Source organism: Saccostrea echinata, unplaced genomic scaffold (assembly GCF_033153115.1).
Source record: "Saccostrea echinata isolate AGI-Se365-2 ecotype Australia unplaced genomic scaffold, CSIRO_AGI_Sech_v1 ptg000019l, whole genome shotgun sequence".
NCBI lineage: Eukaryota > Metazoa > Mollusca > Bivalvia > Ostreida > Ostreidae > Saccostrea > Saccostrea echinata.
The window spans coordinates 421,948-440,288 of NW_026889768.1; positions in this window are offsets into that span (position 1 = coordinate 421,948).

Below are 18,341 nucleotides of genomic sequence, written 5' to 3' on the forward strand. Positions count from 1 at the left end.
GAACAGGGCATTAGTTTATCAACTGTGAAACTATATTTAGCTCAGTTTTGTGAATTTGGCGTGTCATACATATTCGATGAATATCTTCATTTTTTATTAATTATAATTGCATTCCATGATTTGTGAAGAATGACGATATTTCTAAACACTCAATTTCCCTATCTGGTAACGTACCGTCTTTATCAACTTCTTGAAAATTTTCATTTCACTCGTCAGTTTCTATAAAGACTATGACATTAACATCCAAAATATTATTTGAATCTGTAATAAATAATCATAGCAAAAAAGTATCTAAATACTTTTTTACATGTTTTGTCCATTTTATGGATTAATGAATAAATCCTACGAAAAAAAAATTGAAATACAAATATCAGAACACATTGAAAAGTTTCCGTCATATCGCTTACTGGGACATCATTTCGCTGAGTCAGAACTAAGCATACTTCTCATTTTCTTTCCTTTAAGAGACAAAATATTCACGTGAATTATATATTCAAGCATATATGTTGTATTTGGAGACGTTTCATTGTACAAATTCGAATGTTGCTTAGATTTAATTTGAAAAAGATTGAAAATAATATTATCAACATTCCTTATCATTTCATTTTTAGCTCACCTGAGCTGAAAGCTCAAATTAGCTTTTTAGGTCACCTGAGTCACTCAGGTGACCTATTGCTATCCGTTCTCGTCCGTCGGCGTGCGTCGTGTGTTAACATTTGAACATTTTTAGCTTCTTCCCTGAAACCGCTTAACCAATTTCAACCAAATTTGGCATAATGCATCTATGGGTGAAGGGGAACAAAAATTGTGAATTTCATGGTCCCTGCCCCCCTGGGGCCTGAGGGGTGGGGCTAAAACCATCAAAATTAGTGCTATCTTTAAAAATCTTCTTCTTTACTCCTGGACATCAAGCAGTCAAACTGTTGGCATGATTGTAATAAGCATTTAGCCCTCTACCAAAATTGTGAAATTCATGGCCCCAGGGTCAGGGGTTCTGGTGCTAGGGTGGGGCTATATAGATCATATAGTGAAAGTGCATTATTTCTTTGAAAATCTTCTTCTCTGCTCCTGGGTATTAAATAAAGTAACTTAGTACATAGTTATGAAGAGCAAGAGTGCCTCTTCCAAAATTGTGAAATTCATGGCCCCAGGGTCAGGGGTTCTGGTGTTAGGGCGGGGCTCTATTGATTATATAGTGAAAATGCATTAATTCTTTGAAAATCTTCTTCTGTGCTCCTGGGTATTAAATAAAGTAACTAAGTACATAGTTATGATGAGCAAGAAGTCCTCTTCAGAAATTGTGAAATTCATGGCCCCAGGGTCAGGGGTTCTGGTGTTAGGGCGGGGCTCTATTGATTATATAGTGAAAGTGCATTAATTCTTTGAAAATCTTCTTCTGTGCTCCTGGGTATTAAAAAAAGTAACTAAGTACATAGTTATGATGAGCAAGAGTGCCTGTTCCAAAATTGTGAAATTCATGACCCCAGGGTCAGGGGTTCTGGCCCCAGGGTGGGGCTATATACATCATATAGTGAAAGTGCATTAATTCTTTGAAAATCTTCTTCTCTGCTCCTGGGTATTAAATAAAGTAACTAAGTACATAGTAATGATGACCAAGAGAGCCTCTTCCAAAATTGTGAAATTTATGGCCCCAGGGTCAGGGGTTCTGGTGTTTGGGCGGGGCTCTATAGATTATATAGTGAAAAAGCATATTTTCTTTGAAAATCTTCTTCTCTGCTCCTGGGTATTGAATAAAGTAACTAAGTACATAGTTATGATGACCAAGAGAGCCTCTTCCAAAATTGTGAAATTCATGGCCCCAGGGTCAGGGGTTCTGGTGTTAGGGCGGGGCTCTATTGATTATATAGTGAAAATGCATTAATTCTTTGAAAATCTTCTTCTGTGCTCCTGGGTATTAAAAAAAGTAACTAAGTACATGTACATAGTTATGATGAGCAAGAGTGCCTGTTCCAAAGTTGTGAAATTCATGGCCCCAGGGTCAGGGGTTCTGGTGTTAGGGCGGGGCTCTATTGATTATATAGTGAAAATGCATTAATTCTTTGAAAATCTTCTCTGCTACTGGAGATTATTTAAACAAACTAAGTGCATGATTATGATAGGCAAGGATGCTTCTTCCAAAATTTTTAAATATGTGGCTTCAGTTTTTGGGGCTCTTGAGGAAGGGGGGGGGGGGGCTCTATTGATTATATAGTGAAAAAGCATTAATTCTATTAATTAATCATTAATTAATCCTGTCTGCTCCTTAGCAGTGAGCTGATAAATAAATTGCTTAGCTATGATGAAAATGGGAGCTTCGAACAGAATTTTTAAATCTTGTGGTCCTAGGGTCAGGGGTTCTGGCATAACGGGGGGGGGGGGGGGGGCTTTTGATAATATAGTGGAAAAGTGTTAATTCTTCGAAGTCCATAGTTATGATGATGAGGGTAACTCTTCCAAATCTGTAAATTTCTTGACCCTTGGTCTTGGGTTCTGGTGTTAGGGTAAGGCTTTGTTGAATCTGTAGTGAAAATGCATTGTACCTGTGAAATTCTTCTCTGCTTCTGGGCATATCGGGAGAAAACTGAGTAAAAGTTTAAATGATATAAGTAAGCGTATTTCTACCAGATTTTTGAACATCTGGACCATTTGTCTAAGCATTCTAGTCCTGGGCAGGGCTCTATAAATTTGTATTCTACTGAGAGAAGTTATTCCCCTTTTCCGTTCACTTTTGATAATTAATCACTGTAAATAATGTATTTGAAAGGTAAATAGAATAAAATAATTATGCAAGAATGTTTATCATATAATTCAAAAAGTATTTTCTTAGTTTTAATAATCAGGTAGACCTGTAAGTAATAGATAAATAAAAATGAGACAAAAATAACTTATCTTATTAAAAGTTCTTCAAAGACCATAAGAGAGGTCAATGCTAGAGGTCTTAATATGGGTTTAAAAATAGTACAGAAGCACTAATAGTTTGTTAATAGTCTGCATGGTGATAGTGTTAAGTGGAGCACAGATTAGAACTTAATTTATGAGTTGATACTGAATACTAGACTAATTATTTTGCTGATCCTGATCTTCCTACTTCTCTTGCTTTAGGGCAAAAAAGCTTCATCTGTCAGTGTATTTAACTTCTAAATTGTTGTATTATACTCAGGTGACCGTTAAGGCCCTTGGGCCTCTTGTCTGATCACCTGTTGTCCGTCCGTCTGTAAACTTTTAACATTTTCAACTTCTTCTCAAGAACCACTGGGCCAAATTTGACCAAAATTGGTACAAAGCATCCTTGGGTAAAGGGGAGTTTAAAATGTAAAATGAAGGGCCAAGCCCCCTTTCAAGGAGAGATAATCAAGAAAAGACAAAAATAGGGTGGGGTCATTAAAAAATCTTTTTCTCAAGAACCACATGGCAAGAAAAGCTGAAAATTACATGGAAGAATTCTGGGGTAGTGTAAATTCTAAATTGTTCAAATCATGACCCCCGGGGGTAGGGTGGGGCCACAATGGGGAATCAATGTTTTACATTGAAATACATAAGAAAAATCTTTAAAAATCTTCTTCTCAAGAACCACTGGACCAGAAAAGCTGAAACTTACATGGAAGCATTCTGGGGTAGTGAAGATTCTAAATTGTTTAATCATGACCCCCGTGGGTAGGGTGGGGCCACAATGGGGAATCAAAGTTTTACGTTGAAATATATAGGGAAAATCTTTAAAAATCTTCTCAAAAACCACTAGGCCAGAAAAGCTGAAACTTACATGGAAGCATTTTGGGGTATTGTAGATTCTAAATTGTTCAAATCATGACCCCCGGGGATAGGGTGGGGCCACAATGGGGAATCAAAAGTTTACATTGATATATATTGGAAATTTCTTTAAAAATCTTCTTCTCAAGAACCACTGGGCCAGAAAAGCTGAAATTAACATGGGAGCATTCTGAGGTAGTGTAGATTCAAAATTGTTTAAATAATAACTCCTGGGGATAGGGTGGGGCCACAATGGGGAATCAAAGTTTTACATTGATATATACACTGTATTGGAAAATCTTTAAAAATCTTCTTCTCAAGAACCACTGGACCAGAAAAGCTGAAACTGACGTGGAAGCATCCTAGGGTAGTGAAGATTCTAATTTATTCAAATCATGACCCCGGGGATAGGGTGGGGCCACAATACGTATTACGAGGGGAAAATCTAGTAAAGAACAGCAGGGCCAAATTTACTCAGTGAGCGTTGTGGCCGATGGGCCTCTTGTTTGAGATTTTGTTATAATCTACAACTAATCTTTTTAACCATATTTCCTATATGTATTCCTGAACAGCATATATACTGTGCAGCAGATTTCTCAATGCGATAGTTTAACACAACCAGTGCACATAATGACAGTAATTGCGTTTATGGAGAAGTAAATTCAATTATAAAGTGTATTGACGGGAAGAACAGAGCATAGGCAAAAATAAAGTAATAAAAACATCTCAGGATTGGTTATGTAATGCTGTCAGGGTTTTTTTTAGGTCTTAAAATCAAGGGCCTGGGCCCTTCCATTTGGGAAAAAATAGGTCATTTAGTTAAAACTGGGAAAAATATCATAATTCACATTTTATATTCAAATAGGAGCCATTTTTGGATTTGCAAAGCATTCATTGACTAATTTACATTCAATAAATCTTTATTGAAAATCAGCTTCACTTAATTGTTTGCTGTTCTGAAGTTTTATTTAATTTAAGTTTAATTTTTTTCTATTATATTTAGAATAACATTAATCTCATGTTTCGAATTGTCTTTTGGAAATTTTCTGCAATGAAATTGGGAAAAACACACACTTTTTACCATTCGAAATGGGGTCTATTATAGGCCCCCTACGACCCCTAAAAAAACCCTGGTCGTAGATTAAATTTAATGCCAATCTGTATTTAGATTTCAGATTTCTGCACAAATAAGACATGTCCAGCCTATCATCGGTGCGTGAGCGGAAAAAAGAAAGCGTTATGCATCATCAGTGGTGAGTAAAAAGAGCTAAGGAATTTATTTAGGATCGAGCGACAAATTTGAAATCTAAAACTTAATTTATGAGTGATTGGTAGAAAATGGTAGGGCTAATGTCTGTAAAAAAAAAAACCTGTTGAAGAAGTACAAAGATAAGATCTTCATTACTAAAAAATAAATCAATAATAAAAATAATACGACCTGATAGGTGTATGTCAGTTAACGCAGTTTAAGGTTGTTGTTTTTTTTTTTTTTAATTCACATCTCTTTTATTGTACATTGAAGTTAATACAATACGATGTGTTTTATAAGAATAAATAGAGAGATAAAGGAGAGAGAGAAAAGAGAGAGAGAGTTAAGAAAAAAAAGCTGCTTCCATCTGTTCCACTGGGCTTCAAACTTTTCCTTTCCACCATTTTTATAAGAAATAAATTTGTGTGGTTATTTGTGATATTGCAGCACATAAATTCAAAGGTTTCTCCGTATATCTTGCTGTATAAATATAATACTTAAGCCAAAGGATAATAGTATTTTGAATATCAGTATAATTCTCTATATAACCTAAAATGAAGGATTTCTTCGTAATATTTATCACTAGACCAGTCTTATCTTCAAGAAACATTACAAATTCTTCTAGAAGTAATTGTGTATAATCACATTCCCATAAAAGGTGTTCTATTGTTTCTTCTTCCGAGTGACAAAAATTGCAGTACTTAGAGTCATTTTTTTTAAATTTTAAACAAAAATGAATTTGTTGCTAAAATTCTGTTTGTAATTCTATACTGAAACCATTGGAGTTTGCAGTCTTTTGTCACTTTGAAGGGTATTTTGTGAAATTTTTTCCATTCTTTATCATCGACCTGTAAAATCTCACTCCACTTTGGTTTACCTGTTGACACAGAGGAGCTTTGATTGAGAATTTCATAAAAACATTTTGATTTACAGTTTAAGGTTGTTGCTAAAGACGGCAAAACTTTTTGAAAAAGCTATACTTGTCTATATACATAATTCAAGTCAAAAAATTTGGACACTCCAATTCATTCGTGTCTACTCTCTCACACAAATTTGTTGAATTTCTTTTTCTTTTTCTACAGAATGCTCGACGCAAAATTTAATACTCAAGAATGGTTTTTTAACCTGGAATCGCTTGCAGATTGGTGATATTTTAGAATTCACTTGCGCTAATGGCTACTCAAAAAGAAACGTCACCTTGCGGTGTCTTAGTAGCGGGAACATTGAAAACGCCGAAAAATTAGCATGTTGTACGTATTAAGTTTTAATTTATAAAATTTTAATTTGAATGCTATCATATTTGTAGAACCAGGTAGTTTAAGACTTTAAAAAATAGTTGTTATTGACCTATACTTTTTAAAAAAAAATATTCTCCCAATTCTTATGCTTCAGATTTCATTTTTGAAATGAATACTTTTACGCAAGCAAGACTGCATAGTGTTAGTACAGATCAGACAATTTAATTTGCATAAATCCACTATATTGCAAATACTCCTTGTTTGTGGTCAAACAAATTGATATTCACGTTTTCTAATATGACATTTTTAGACAAAAAAGAAGGTTCATGGACTATTGTCTTCAAAATCCAGAGTAACAGCGGAACCCATCCTTTGCAGTTGTACAACGATACCGGAACACAACAAGAAAGAAACTCTTCTTTCCCGTCAACCTGTGTGACTCTGGCTAAAGTACCCGAATGTACTACCCCCTACAGAACAGCACTCGTTGACGATTGGGAACAACTGAAGGTTCAAAACGTAAGAAAAATAATCCTTCTTTACCAAGAATAGCTGTATTCTTGTAAGTCTGTTTTATAAAATGTCTATATAATCTGGTGTAAACGTAACCTTAAGATTTAATATTATTGTAATTTAAGTATATAAAATTGTATATAAAATTACATACAACTAAGACCAACAATCAGAGATGATTCTAATTGCCTGCCTTAATTACAAAGTGTAACATTGTGAAAGCAAGATGCCCTTTTGGCAAAGCGCTCAGCTGAGTCGCATCTCTTCCTTAAAATAGATATGCAGATAATATATTATTTTCCATGATGCCGGTACTTAGATTTTTAAAAAGTGAAGAATATGTACTAATCAATACAAATCTGTGAACAAAGCATAGAACACGGACCTCCAGAAATTCCAATGCCTTCTGTCTTCTGTCTCCAGAGGTGGGATCAGGTGCAATGAAATATAGAGATAACGCACAGTAATCCAGCTCAAAAGTCCATAGAAAGAAATGATATTGTTACAATGGACGTTTGAGCTTGATTACTGTTTGTTATCTTCATGTTTAAAGTCGATATTTCGTAATTTCTATTGTAGATCCAATGACCTTGTTTGCAAATATAGTCTATAGTTGAGCTGAATGTTAACTGCATGATGTTTTTCCTACCTATTGTTAGGCCATTATTTTCACACTAAATTGTCTACGGACCACTCTTTGAATATATGTTTTTATACTAATTGTTAAGCAATTATTTTCACACTAAATTGTCGACGGACCACTCTTTGAATATATATGCAACAGAAGTATGGGGAAATACTACCGCAAATGGTAGATGTTGGATGGTGAGCTGATGAAACAAGAATTTCAACGATCTAATTTAAAGTCTACATTTCGCATATTCTCTGGTCGATACAGTGACCGTCAGCAAATACAATTAATCTATCATTAAGTCAAATGTTAGCTGTCGTTTTTTCATACAAATTGTTAGGCCATTATTTTTACTGGGTTGTCTATGGATTCTTCCGTTGCCCGATCATGACAAGGAGCACACGGCGGGTGTGGCAGGTCGACAGGGGATGCTTCCTCCTTCATGGAAACCCACTTTTTATGTCTTTAGAGGTCCATGTTTGCTCTGCTCCAAATTTGTATTGTTCTAATGAACTATTAAGCTTTATTACTGTTCGTCATCTTCATATTTCAATAACTAGTTACGGTTTTTCATTGTGCAGGGGTCGCCCGCGTGGCGCAGTGGTTAGAGCGTCTGCTCTAGAGTCGCGGAGTAAGGAGTTGATCCTTACGTCGCGGGTTCGAATCCCATTGTGGGACGTGGAGACCGGTCCTTCGGATGAGACCGTATAAACCGAGGTCCCGTGTCGCAGTAGGTGCTGGCACGAAAAAGATCCCTCACTGCTCAATGGCCGTAAGTGCCGAGTATAGGACAAAATTTGCAGCTCTCCACCGGCAAGTGAAAAATGAGTGAAAAATTCTCGAGAGGGACGTTAAACAACATACAAACAAATCATTGTGCAGGGGAAATTAGCTTTCCGGAAGGAATTTTCATACACATAAGAGCTACATATACTAAACTTCTTATACATAAGAACTACATGTTCCAATTAAAAAAAGACCTACATTTACTAAACTTTCTTTTAGTCTAAGAAATCAATAAGTTTGTCCTCCCATCAATTCTTTGTGATTTAGAGTGATGTTTAACATAAACAGCTTTACCCAACTACTTATGAATTCTTGATGAAGGACGAACAGTGTCAGATTTGATTAGAAATAAACAGTATAAAATGGAAATAGATATTTTATCAATACCACACTGCATGATAACCCAAACCTTAAAAGACGTTACATAATGCACATCTAAATCAGCAAAATTCTTTAAAAATATTCAATAATATGTTTAAAAGCAAGTTATTGTTACATAGAACCTATGTGTATAATATTATAAACTCCACGAATTCAACAAATATTTATCAAGGTCTAAGTGCATCTTCGACCAAATCGTTTGCTAAAATCAACAAGTGTTGATTCATATCAATGTAAAATGAATTCATTTTATGTTTCTTTATTTTCTCTGGGAAAAAAATAAACAAACTGATCTTAATTCTAAATAAAACATGGAGGGTAACAGTACACTGTGCCAATAAAAAGAACTGCTAAACATATCAAAAGTATGCCTCAAGGAATTCCGGATATTTCTATGCAAAACTAATTTAAATAGAAATATATATGAAGTTCTTCAGAATCAATACGGAGTGGGGTGATACATACCAAAAATATCTATTGTTTATCCTATACTAAACATACATTAATTCATTGGGGTGGGGATTTACTCCACCAACACAAATTGTGATAAAAATCATCACAAGTATTTAAAAAAAAATATACAATTCTATATCGAGTTTTACAATCAAAAGGTTGAATTGGTTTGTCAAGTGCCTTTCTTTTTTTTTAATTTTGAGTTCCGCTATGCAAAGTTATAAGTCTGTGGTTATTAATGCTAATTCGTTTCCAGTTTCATTTCATCTATTTTAAGACTGTCAGTAGGAAGGGTTCTGTTGAAAAAAAATTCGCTGAATTCACGTATCTTTAAAATTAATAACTAAATCTGATTCACAATAAATGTTCGAATTAACATTGAGAAAATTTTCAAAAATAAAATTCGATCTCACCTTAAAAATTGTAAAATCGAATTCCGTCCTTAGCAAATGGTAATAAAAGTTTACGTTCAGTTTTCAATAAAAAAGATTTATGTTTCATTCTCTTGAACAAATAGAAATAGATTATGTTCAGATTGATTTATGAAAAATATTTTTTGTATTATCATGTATTTTAGTATATTCTTCCCGCAAAAGCAGCTTTGATGTATTTTGTTTATATTAACAGTGTCCCTATGAGCATACATTAGCATCCCCACTAGTAGGATCTAACCAGAAACATTTTTATTCTTCGTTTTATGTCAATTTTTCTTCATTGGATACCATATATATTTTTAAAATATATAACCTGCTTTTAAGTTCTATTTACTGTCACGGTTAACTCGACATTTAAACAAGAGATCATATTTGACGGACGTAATTCTTCTAGTTTTGACTGGTTCTCCGGAAGTAGGGTCATAAACTCATCTTGGTCAGATGTCACAGAATCACAGACCTATCTCTTTTTCGATATTTTAGGATTGCAGGAGTAAGTACATGTACCACATGATGCCCTAAAATGATGTTAAAGAAATATTTGTCTCTCACTCCCCTTGATTCAACTCTATAAGAACAAGATTTAATCATTTCAAACCAATTGAAAGATTAATGTGTTCCCCTCTTCAGTGATCCTCTTTCTCAATATCAAAAATTCTTATATTTCAGTTCCTACGTAAATAGATTTTGGACCATAATGAAATATCATCATGGCTGTCCGGGTGACTTTGGCTGGTTTTCCGCGTCATACAATCCTCCATATGGATGTTCCTATGATTTGACATCTCTGTCCTACCCAGTGTTTAGAGCGTCTCCCAGTTCAACGGCTTGTGTAATGGCATCTAGTCAGTATTTCTAGATTCAATCATTTTATAAACTTGTAACAAACTTAAAAGAATAAAACAAAAAGTCTGAACTTTATAAGTAAGCTAGGAGATATATTTTTTCTTAGAAACACATGACTATTGAAAGTTCAAATATTTAGTGCAGAAATCGGATAAGGTAAAATTGTCATCACTTGCCTGATTACATGTTATATATGCAAATGCAACATTTCTTCAAGTTTGATCAGTTGTAAAACTTTCACTTGGGAAAAGATCGGCTATTTCACCAACTACCCGGTAGTCATATGGAAAATAAAGGTATATTCAAGAATAACCAGCTTTATACTTCCATAACTGCAATATCTCTGCAAGTTTGGTAAGTGTAGATGAAATATGAAGATAACAAACAGTAATCAATCTCAAAGGTACATTAAAACAATACAAATTTGTAGCAGAGAGGACATCTGAAAACATCAGAGGTGGGATCAGGTGCCATGGAGTAGTAAACATTCCCTGCCGACCGGTCACATCCGCCATATGCTGCTTGTCATGATCGGGCAAACTAAAAAATCCTTAGACAATTCAGTGTGAAAATAATGGCCTTACAATTTGTAGGATAAACGTCAGTCAACATTCACCTTAATGATAGATTGTATTTGCAGACAAGTCATTGTATCGAACAGAGAATTTGCAAAATGTTGACTTTAAACAAGACTGTTGATATTCTTTTTCATCAACTTGTGTGTGAATTGCTTGTCTCGTTTTAGAAATTGTTCATCATAAAGTTTTTAACGTCTTTTTCTGGTAAAATATCCAAATATGAAACAGATGTATCGGACTCTGTGGTATCTTTTATTTCGAGTTCAATGAGATATATCGAATCAACTTAGGAATGAAAATGATAATTTTTAATTGATAAAGCTTCGTCGATATATCTAAATATTGAATTGAAGGTCACTGCAGGAGAATTATTCGTTTCATGTAGAAGTTTTTGAATAAATTCTGCTTCATATGAATATAAAAATAGGTATGCATAAAACGGGGCGCAGTTAGTACCAATGGGAATTCCGACAGATTGTTGGAAGACTTGTTCTCCAAAACCTACTTAGATATTGTCAATCAGAAACCCAAGCAACCTTTAAATATCAGCTTTGGGTACTTATGTGTACAATCAGAATGTTTTTGAACAAAATAATTTTGGAAATGACCAATGACAGGTAAGTAAATTTATGAGTTTCATTTTTATTGAAAACGCAGCTGTCTATGATGTCAAAGAGCCTGGACGTCAGTTTGATAATGATTGGCAAATGACTTTTAAAATTTGAAATATCCAAAATATTTAATGTATTCACTATGCCAGAGAATATAGCTAACATGCACACAAAGCGTACTGGATACTTTGCAAAAATGGTAGAAATAGACTAATAATTACTTGGTAAAGGACTTTTCCTTAAACACCTTATCGATCACTTATCCAGAAAATATAGCTCAAGCAGCAGTAACGAATGACAGTAGTTTGCATTTCTAGATGCAACAACCATGCAAAATGAGTTAAGTAGAACTTACTTGGAAATAGTCAGTCGAGAAACAGAGTTATTAACAGTGTCCGAACTATGTCTGACACACACTGTAATTTTCAGCATCCTATGTATACACTTTAGAATGTTAGTTTCATGACATGTCCAATCATATGATAATGAATATTTTGGCTACGTATGGAAATCGTGGAGAAGTTCCAATGAAAGATATGCAGTTGAATGGACAAATTTTATAACATATTCAAAATCTTTTCAGAAAGTTCAGATATAAAAAAAACAATCGATTTCAGACCTTTTACTCAACTAAGAGGATTTGAATAGATCACATAGACTTTATAATTGTATTAGTTTTATCATACAACTTGCAGAGATTTTTATCCATAATATGCTGTAACTGTTGGCAATTTGTCTGCGAAAGCTAAACTTCTCGGATTATTTTTTCTACCTATGAAAAAGTAAATCATGTGTATATTAATTTAATATGTCAAATTCAGTATGATTTATCAAAAACTCCAAAACTTACATAAAAATACAAACAAAAATACACAGCGGGATCTAGTAAGTATTCTACCCAACCTTTCTCTTTACTTCTCACGAAAATATTTACAGAAGTGAAGGAGAAACGTCAGCAGTACTGTACAATATATCGAGAAGTGGCGTTAATCAAATATGGGTACTAAAACAGCTCAAAAGAAATTGAAGAAAATTTGAAATCAAAAAAGTTTGCCAAACTCAATAGCATCTAAACCTATTACTTTTCAGCATTAAGTACAATCATTTCTCACGTTAAATTAAAGACCTGGCATTTAGTCATCATAGAAAATGCTTCTTCAATAAATATGGAACTCACAAAAATTCATATTTTGTCAATGATATCTACAAACTTACTTTGTTAAAAATCATTCTAATAATACACAGAAGTACCATGAGAATAAAATTAAAAAGATGCTCGGGTTCCTGATTGGCAATATCTATGTAGTCTCTGGAAACCAGGTCTTCTAACAAGCAGTTGGAATTTCCCTGGGCACTTCTTGTGCTTCTTAACTAGTAGTCTTTTATTCATATGAAGCAGAATTTATTAATAAACTACCACATGAAAACAAAAGAAATCTCCTGTTGTGCAGTTCTTGAAAGATGTTGAAACAAGAATATCAATAGTCTCGTTTAAAGTCAATATTTCGCAAATTCTATGGTCGATATGACCTTGTCAGCAAATACAATCTACATGATGTCGAATATTGACTGAAGTTTTTCATACAAATTGTTAGGCCATTATTTTCACACTGAATTGTCTACAGATTTTCCGTTTGCCCGATCATGACAAGGAGCTCATGTTGGGTGTGACTGTTCAACAGGGGATGCTTCCTCCTCTGTGGCACCTAATCCCTCCTCTGATGTTTTCAGGGGTCTGTGTTTGATATGCTCTCAATTTGTACTGTGTCTATAATAGATTCTACCTCCCATGTGGCACCTGATCGCGATTACTTAACTTAATGGAACTCTTACGCGGTGAAGGTAGGAAACGTCTGTTAGCTGGGGGAATGTGCTGTTGCATTCAACGCGAGATCAAGAATTGTGGATTTTTAAAGGGCAGATATGAAAGAAGTGCTGGTGAAATATCTTGCGGAACATTCACTGAACCACGTTTATAAATTTTAAGAGAACCTAGTCCTCATGTGTTACATTTTCATTGATACTTTTTTTAGTAAGCCGACTCTTCTTATTAAATTCAAGCATTTCTTTCTGATTATCGTTACTTTTGGAAGCTGATAAAAAATTTTAAACATTCCAAATTAGACAACCTACTATTTGAAGTTCAACCCGTTGCAATACATAGTACTTTCGGCATACTAATTGTTCGAATTACCGTAAGTAATATTCATGCCCCGGAAATCTCGCGAGATTTACAGTTTCCTCGACTTCGCCGCAAAAAAGCGGCGTTAAGTTAGATAACTGTGAGGTAATCGCGATACAAAGTAGATGCTACCTCCCATGTGGCACCAGATCGCTCCTCTAATGTTTTCAGGGGTCTGTGTTTTTACTGCTCTCAGTTTGTACTTTTTAACATTTTATCTGTCATAGACGAAAATGTCGATCAATCAGTGTTAATCAATTATGGAAGAATTACTGATGTAATTGAGGCATGAATAACACAGTTTTCTTACATTATAACATTACCTATATTTTTATTTCTTTTCAGGCACGGTTGAAGCAGAAGCATTTTCAGTTTCAATTTTAGCGAAGAGTTTGATCTGAATGAAGACCAAAGGGGAACATACATTCATTTAACCATATAAATGTTATATGACTAATGAAAGTCAATAAATAAGTTGAATGTTTTTCGTTGTTATCTTGAGCGTTACAATAATCCGTAAAAAAAACTTAACTTAAACCCACTATATTATTTTTTAATTTTTTTATTTTTCATTATTAATTTTTTTTGTCTTCGTAAAATGTCTTTGATCATCACTTGAAACTAAACAGTCAATGGATGAAAAGTGGAATGTGTGATATTAGTAAATCTGTAGCAGAGTCCTTTTCAACACATTATCAGAATAGTATGGGGAGATCACTCTAAATTCTAGCATGTTATATATAAAACATGACAGGGCCGTTTTCTTATCTCAGATATTTTTTTTTCTTATTGTAATGCACACGCAGGTGAGGTAAGAGGTTTTTTAACGCAGCTGAAAATTCTTTTGAAAAATCTTTATTTAATCAAGGTTTTATTGAGCAGGAAGCCTAAAGATGGAAACTATGTAATAAGTTTTGCATTATCCGTTTTAACTACTTCAACTTAAATGTCATTGATTGTCTGTGTGTTTGCGTGGTTCTGCTTGATCCACTTTTGACAGCTTATGATGAAAAAGGCGCAGATAACGAACAATGATCGATCTAAAAAATCTACAAACAATACAAATCTGTGAACAGGGCATAAAACACGGAACCCCCCCTCCAGAAATTCCAGAGTTGGGATCAGGTTTCTAGGAGGAGTAAGCATCCCTGTTGACCAGTCACACCCGTCATGAGCCCTATGTATTGACCAGGTAGACAAGCATTCCGTAGTCAAACTTAGTATAAATTAAAACAATTGATACGAAACACACCAGCCTAAAAAACGACCCATTTATAGTTTATTTTTGCTAACAAGGTCATTATAACAACCATAGAATTTACGAAATGCTGACTTTAAACGAGGTTGTTGAAATCCCTGTAACGTCAAATTATCTGTCAGGAGCCTGTCCCGGTTTAAAAATTGTTCGTATTCAGAGCATGTTCTTGAGTATCAAATAAGTTGAGAGACGTAAACCCAATATGCAGGTGTTAGCGGAATATTACTACACAAATAAGGAAAGTTGACGATGGAAAAGCTGAAGTCATCTCGTTTGTCATACAATTTACTTGTTAGTAGGCCCTTATCGTCTATAGTCAGACACTGACTAAAGACACTCTGTGTTTTTTTTTATTTCAAACCCACTTGGATATATACAGTCGACATGGAAGTAACTATTGTTAATTGATAAAACATCTATATATATGAATGTCGAGATGAAGGCCGCAGCATGTGTTCTCTTTTTCTCATGTGAAAATTTTTGAATGAATTCTGCTTCACAGGAATATAAAAACAGCTCGGCTAACAAAGGGGCATAATTAGTGCCCATCGGATTTCCAATTGTTTGTTGGAAGACCTGGACTCCGAAGACTACATTAATGTAAATAAGGAACTCCAGCATCCTTTAAATATCAACTTCAGATTCCTGTTGTGTAGATCAGAGTGATTTTTAACAAAGTAATACTTTGCTGAACAATTCAAGATGCGAAAATTTCCGAGTTTCATTTTTAATTGAAAAAGCAGTTGTCTATGATATCAAAAAACCTAGTTTTTCATTTATCGTGAGGAATTGTTGTATAAAGTGTAGAAAATTCGTACGTTTTGATGTTATTGACTGTAGAAAACATTAGTGATTTTAAATTTTCTAAAAGTTCTTTGAAGTTTTTGAGAATGAACATCTGATTTACAGCACTTTTAGAATATGCTGTAGCACAGTACATTTGAAGTTTCCCCTTTACATTTTTTGTAAAGAGTAAATATAGGGGCTTGGTAGGGCATTTGCTGGACCGAGCAATGTATCTCTGTCTGTAAGGATTTTTATGAAGTTTAGGAATCCAGTATTTAGTATAGGTAGGGTAGATCGAACTCATCTTGGTTGACTGGAATGTTTATAGTATTGAACACTGAAATGTGATTTTGAAGAATTTCATCTTTAGAAAGTGAACTGCGAGTATAAGTTGGATTTCAAGACATAGACTTGAAACCAAGTTCTTCTAAAGTACAGTTATAATAATGAGCCTTACAAACAAGGACAGTATTGTTACAAGGCTTGTCTGCTGGAACCATTACATTTTGGTCATGTAGTCTTTCTAATTCTTTTATCACCTCCGATTTAGTGTAAAAGTAAGGATAGATGGTTTCCATATTGCCCTTTGACTTTCTAATACGATTGTTTGATATATCTTTAAAACACTTAATCTTTCATACAATGTGTTCAGGTCTTCCCTTTCATATTCAGCTCAACGTCTGGCATAATCTTCGATAGAATTCAGAATTCTGTCGCCCGCGTGGCACAGTGGTTAGAGCGTTTGCTCTAGAGCTGCGAGTAAGGAGTTGATGCTCACGTCGCAGATTTGATTCCCAATACAGGACGTGGAGACCGGTCCTTCAAATGATACCTTATAAACCGAGGTCCCGTGTCACAGTAGGTGCTGACACAAAAAGATCCCTCACTGCTTAAAGACCGTAAGTACCGAGTACAGGTCTAAATTTGCAGCTCTCTACCGACATGTGGTGGCGTCTCAATATGAGTGGAAAAACGTTAAAATACAAACAAACTTTCGCCAATCAAAAGATCGGGACTCTATGTATTTAGGACCTATTAAGATGATTGCTTTTAGGTCTTCATTTTCAACTATATTAATATCACCGATAATGTGTCCAGCGGGACTGTAGTTGAAAGAAGAAGAAGAGCAAGAACACTTAAGAGGATTTTGTTTTAGATGTTCAATATCAAGGCATTGTAAGATTTGTTTATAATTGAAAAGTTTGGAAGCAACAGTTTGGGAATATCTGTGGGAAATGCAGGATGTAGACTTCAAGTTGAAATACGGTGGAAAGCAAGACCTAACATTTTATGATTAAAAATGTTACTAATCTTCGCAACATCTATTTCTTTGATGGCAAATTTAAGTTTAAGGTACCAAAGGTTTGCATAAGAATTATCTTCTGACACAGGTGGTCACATAAAGAGCATGTGCTGGACAACATCCATAATCAACAATACTAGCTTGTTTTCTGGAGTTGAACAGTCTAAGTATGGATTTGCTATATCTTCTTCAAATTGCCCATTCAAAAAATTTCAAGGGAACTGAGTAAAGTTTAGTGCGAATGTGATGAAGAGCTAATTTTTTATTGATGTAAAGCAAAAGTTATCAAAAGAGATATCATGTATATTTGCTCTATTGTATGATCGATATTCATGACTATGCATACGTCTAGGTGTATTGTTTAAAAGTACCATGACATTCATTTTGGCACATTGTGGATGAAATATATGGAGATAATGAAAAGTATTCAAGCTCAAAAGTCCATTCAAACAATACAAACCAGGAGTAGAGCAAACACGGACCTCTAAAACATCAGAGGTGGGATCAGGTGCCATGGAGGAGTGAGCACTCCCAGCAGACCGATCACACCCGCGTATGCTCCTTGTCATGATGGGGGAACAACGGAAAAATCCGTCGACAATTCAGTTGGTAAATAATGACCTAATGACCTAACAATTAGTATGAAAAACCTCAGTCAGCATTTGACTAAATGATAGAATGTATTTGCTGACAAGGTCATTGCATCGACCATAGTACTTGAATGATGACTTTAAACGAGACTGTTGATATTTTTGTTTTATCAACTTGTTTGTCAATAACTTACCTCTTTTAGAAATTGTTCAAGAGCATGCTCTTGTGTATCGAATCAATTGAGAGATATAAACCCCAGTATTAGTCGGATGATATTTTTTTCCAGAATTCTAACCCTCATTTAAAGAATAGAGTGGCCAGGGAAATTTGAAATGTTTATAAAGATGTTGATGGCCCCCATTATTTATTACAAACCTATGCCACAACATCCTCTTATTAAGGTCAGACGACACTTTCCTCAATAGTATATAATTTTTTCCAAGAATTGTCATTGAAGCATTGCTACTATAACAAGTTACCTGACAAAAGATGAGGTACCCTACCAGGCATTTGTGCAAGATACCAGAGGATGCTATTTACTACATAATCCTATTGGAAATCACTAGCATTGGCAATATCACAATTTTTTTATGTCTTTCTTTACTTAGACATTTTGAAAACAATTTTAAAAATCACAAGATAATGATAATTATGATAAATCTGTTGTATATTTCAAAGGGTTACAAAACAGATATCCGAGAAACGTGTCGTCAGACCTCAAGTTAACCCTTTGTTTTCCCAATATAAATCAGTC